The sequence below is a fragment of the Nansenia antarctica genome (genome assembly GCF_963989245.1).
Source record: "Nansenia antarctica genome assembly, contig: SCAFFOLD_556, whole genome shotgun sequence".
Classification (NCBI taxonomy): Eukaryota; Metazoa; Chordata; class Actinopteri; order Argentiniformes; family Microstomatidae; genus Nansenia; species Nansenia antarctica.
In genome coordinates this window covers 5,321-10,000 of record NW_027663062.1, presented here as the reverse complement: position 1 = coordinate 10,000, position 4,680 = coordinate 5,321, and the positions used below count along the sequence as shown (strand labels likewise).

The 4,680-nt window shown below is 60.7% G+C and overlaps 1 pseudogene across 1 annotated transcript in view; it reads left to right on the top strand.

Moving 5' to 3' along the window:
* LOC308175322 (phospholipid phosphatase-related protein type 4-like) overlaps window positions 1-4,109 on the top strand; it is a 17,494-nt pseudogene extending 13,385 nt beyond the window's left edge. Inside the window, exons 8-9 of the transcript in view lie at window positions 2,008-3,026; window positions 3,786-4,109. The product of the transcript in view is annotated as a phospholipid phosphatase-related protein type 4-like (transcript). The remainder of the gene's footprint in view (window positions 1-2,007; window positions 3,027-3,785) is intronic.
* Window positions 4,110-4,680: the final 571 nt, after the last annotated feature.

Below are 4,680 nucleotides of genomic sequence, written 5' to 3'. Positions count from 1 at the left end.
TAGGACAGAGCCCTGAGGGACCCCAGTGGTATAGAGGGAGAACAGTAAGGGCCCTAGGACAGAGCCCTGAGGGACCCCAGTGGTATAGAGGGAGAACAGTAAGGGCCCTAGGACAGAGCCCTGAGGGACCCCAGTGGTATAGAGGGAGAACAGTAAGGGCCCTAGGACAGAGCCCTGAGGGACCCCAGTGGTATAGAGGGAGAACAGTAAGGGCCCTAGGACAGAGCCCTGAGGGACCCCAGTGGTATAGAGGGAGAACAGTAAGGCCCTAGGACAGAGCCCTGTGGGACCCCAGTGGTATAGAGGGAGAACAGTAAGGGGCCTAGGACAGAGCCCTGAGGGACCCCAGTGGTATAGAGAGAGAACAGTAAGGACCCCAGGACAGAGCCCTGAGGGACCCCAGTGGTATAGAGGGAGAACAGTAAGGGCTAGGACAGAGCCCTGGGGGACCCTAGTGGTATAGAGGGAGAACAGTAAGGGCCCTAGGACAGAGCCCTGAGGGACCCCAGTGGTATAGAGGGAGAACAGTAAGGGCCCTAGGACAGAGCCCTGAGGGACCCCAGTGGTATAGAGGGAGAACAGTAAGGGCCCTAGGACAGAGCCCTGAGGGACCCCAGTGGTATAGAGGGAGAACAGTAAGGGCCCTAGGACAGAGCCCTGAGGGACCCCAGTGGTATTGAGGGAGAACAGTAAGGACCCCAGGACAGAGCCCTGAGGGACCCCAGTGGTATAGAGGGAGAACAGTAAGGGCCCTAGGACAGAGCCCTGAGGGACCCCAGTGGTATTGAGGGAGAACAGTAAGGACCCCAGGACAGAGCCATGGGGGACCCCAGTGGTATAGAGGGAGAACAGTAAGGGCCCTAGGACAGAGCCCTGAGGTACCCCAGTGGTATAGAGGGAGAACAGTAAGGACCCCAGGACAGAGCCCTGAGGGACCCCAGTGGTGAGGGTTCGTGGAGAAGACAACGATCCTCTCCAAGTCACCTGGTAGGAGCGACGCGCCAGGTAGGAAGCAAACCAGGAGAGTGCAGAGCCAGAGATGCCCAGTTCTGAGAGGATGGAGAGAAGGATCTGGTGGTTTACTGTGCGGAAGGTAGTAGACATGTCCAGTTCTGAGAGGATGGAGAGAAGGATCTGGTGGTTGACTGTGTCGAAGGCAGCAGACAGGTCCAGGAGAATGAGAACAGAGGAGAGGGAGGAAGCTTGAGCAGAGTGGAGGGCCTCCGTGACAGCAAGGAGCGCAGTCTCAGTGGAGTGCCCATTGTGGTGTTAGCATCGTTGGTAGGAGGGGAAAAGGTGCTGCTGATGTCGTCCACTTTTTTTTTTAAGTAGGTGACAAAGTCATCGGCAGACAGGGAGGAAAGAGGGAGGGGAGGAGGAGGGCTGAGGAGAAAGTGGAGAACAGTTTTCTAGGATTAGATTAGAGGCAGAAGAATGTATTTTGGTATGACAGTAGGAAGCTTTGGCAGCTGATGCAGGGGAGGCGTAGTTGGAGAGGAGAGAGTGGTAAAGGTTTACCCACACACCCACCCACACACACACACCCACCACACACACACACACACACACACACACACACACACACACACACACACACACACCCACACACAGTCGTTGGAAAATTTTGTTTTTTCATGAAATGCCGATACTGCACCATAGTTCAGGTTCTTAGATGAAGTCTGGGCTGTCGCCGTGGTGATAAAAGTGACTAAAAACTAAACTGTGAGTTACCATGACAACATGACTGCACTTAAGGTGCGATCGATTTGTGTCCAGTAATGTTTCATATTAGAGACAATAATCCAGTGTGGTGTGTGTGTGTGTGTGTGTGTGTGTAGTCCAGTGTTATTGACGTTGTGTCTACAGAACCTAGAACCCTCCTTCAGAACCTAGAACACTCCTTCAGAACCTAGAACACTCCTTCAGAACCTAGAACACTCCTTCAGAACTTGACATGAATGAAAGTGAGGTCACTGACATGGTGTCTTGTTGTGGTTGGTTGCCCAGGTGATGGACAGCGGGGTGGGGGTGGGGGCGCTGGGCCGCTCCTCCTCCTCCTCCTCCGGCTCGCCCCAGAGGACCATGGAGCTCCGGTGCAGCTCCGAGCCGTCCGCCATGGGCCTGGAGGCGGAGCTCCGAGCTGGGGCCCATGGCATCCCGGCCCAGTACATGAAGCTGGCGTCCAGCAGCAGCAGCAGCAGCGTCCAGCCGCTGTCCAACAGCCACCTGACCCACAACGGCGGCGGCGGCGGAGGCAGCAGCGGATTGGCCGGCGGGGCGCGCGTGTCCATCCAATCGCGGCCCGGCTCCTCCCAGCTGGTCCACATCCCTGAGGAGACGCCAGAGCCGCCGCCGCCGATCAGCAACAACAACAGCAGCAGCAGCGGCAGCTACCTCCTCCGCAACCATGACGACGACGACGAGGACCACCACCACGGAGGCGGAGGACAGGACGATGATGTCAGCGGCGGGGTCGGGGTCGGACACGGGGGGCTTGCCGCTTGCGCCGGCTCGGTGCGTTCCCATTGGCTGAAGGTGGCGGAGATGGGCGGGGCCGGGCGGACTAGCAGCCTCAGCGGCGGCGGCGGCGGCGCCCAGCCCAGGATCATGCAGGTGATCGCCATGTCCAAGCAGCAGGGCCTCCTGCCCGACGACGCCTCCTCCGTACGCTACACGACCCTGGCGGAGACCAGCGACCCCGGGGGTGGGGCGGGGACCCCCGGGGGGTGCGGGGGCATCGTGAGGGTGGAGGCCCACCCGGAGGCGGCCCACAAGCCAGTGGTGCGGCCCCCCAGCACGGACGGCAGTGGGTCGTGGCGCTGGAAGCCGTCCGAGCCGCGGGGGAGCGTCCGACACGCCTCCTTCGAGCTCAACGACCTCAACAGCAGCCGCGACCGCGACTCGGAGAGCTGCGATTCGCTGGGGAGGGACGGAGGCTACGGGGGAGGGGGGGGAGGAGGAGGAGGGGGAGGAGGGGGCTCGGTGGACGGGAGGCGGAGCGTGACCGGGACAGACGCCGGGAGCGAGTACGGAGGAGGAGGAGGGGGGGGAGGAGGAGGGGAGTACGGAGGAGGAGGAGAGGGGGGAGGAGGGGAGTATGGAGGGGTTGGGATGGGCGGGGGAGGACATGGGAGTGAGTATGGGGGGGTTATGGGTGGGGGAGGGGGAGGGCAGGAATATGGGGGGGTTGGGATGGGCGTTGGAGGGGGAGGGGGAGGACATGGGAGTGAGTATGGGGGGGTTATGGGTGGGGGAGGGGGAGGGCAGGAATATGGGGGGGTTGGGATGGGCGTTGGAGGGGGAGGGGGAGGACATGGGAGTGAGTATGGGGGGGTTATGGGTGGGGGAGGGGGAGGGCAGGAATATGGGGGGGTTGGGATGGGCGTTGGAGGGGGAGGGGGAGGGCAGGAATATGGAGGGGTTGGGATGGTGGTTGGAGGGCATGGGGGTGAGTATGGAGGGGTTGGGATGGGCGGGGGAGGGGGAGGTCATGGCGGTGAGTATGGGGGGTAGGGGGAGGGTATGGGGGGGTTGTGGTGGGTGGGGGAGGTCATGGCGGTGAGTATGGGGGGGTAGGGGGAGGGTATGGGGGGGTTGTGGTGGGTGGGGGAGGGCATGGGAGTGAGTATGGGGGGGTAGGGGGAGGGTATGGGGGGGTTGTGGTGGGTGGGGGAGGGCATGGGAGTGAGTATGGAGGGGGAGGGTACGGGAGTGAGTATGGGGGGGGAGGGTATGGGAGTGACTATGGTGGGGGGGTAGGGGGGGGAGGAGGCCCGGGGGGGCAGGGGGGAGGAGGGGGAGGGGGGGGACAACACCCTCATGTGGTCCACCCCCTGCACCCCCAACACCCCCACCACTACCACCACCACCACCACCCCCAGGGCATCACCACCATCAGGGTGACCCCGGTGGAGGGGGGGGGTCCTGGGGGGGACGCGGGGTCAGACAGCCTGTCCGTGGCGTCCAGCCGGGAGTCCACGCTGAGGAGGAAGACCAACATCATCATCCTCCCGGACCGCGGGCCCTCCCCCGACAACTCAGGGCGCAATGTGTTCTACAAGCCCGCCCCCACCCCGCCCCCCACCCTCGGACTGGCCTATCGGGAGTGACCTGACCTGCAGGGTCACCGTGATTGGCTAGGAGGCTGGCCACCCCCCCCACCCCCCTCCCTAAGTGGCCTTCTTCTGGATTGGTCGAGACCACAACATAGCCTATCAAATGGCCTATCAAATGGCTGTATATTTAGAAACCAACCACTACAATAGCATCCATGGAGTTCTCACAGACAACCATAGCAACCATGGAGTTCTCACAGACAACCATAGCAACCATGGAGTTCTCACAGACAACCATAGCAACCATGGAGACTCACAGACAACCATAGCAACCATGGAGACTCACAGACGACCCTAGCAACCGTGGATGTGGATGTTAGCTAGCAAGCTGTCCAGTGCCGTTCCCTAGTCCTGCTGTACAGTGAGCTACCTAGCGAAACTGTAGAGAAACTGATACAGTACAGTGAGCTAGCTAGCTAGCCAACCAGAGAAGCTGATACTGTACAGTGAGCTAGCTAGCCAACCAGAGAAGCTGATACTGTACAGTGAGCTAGCTAGCCAACCAGAGAAGCTGGTGTTTTTGAAAATCAATGACAAACTCGCTAGTCAAGCCAAAATACTGCAA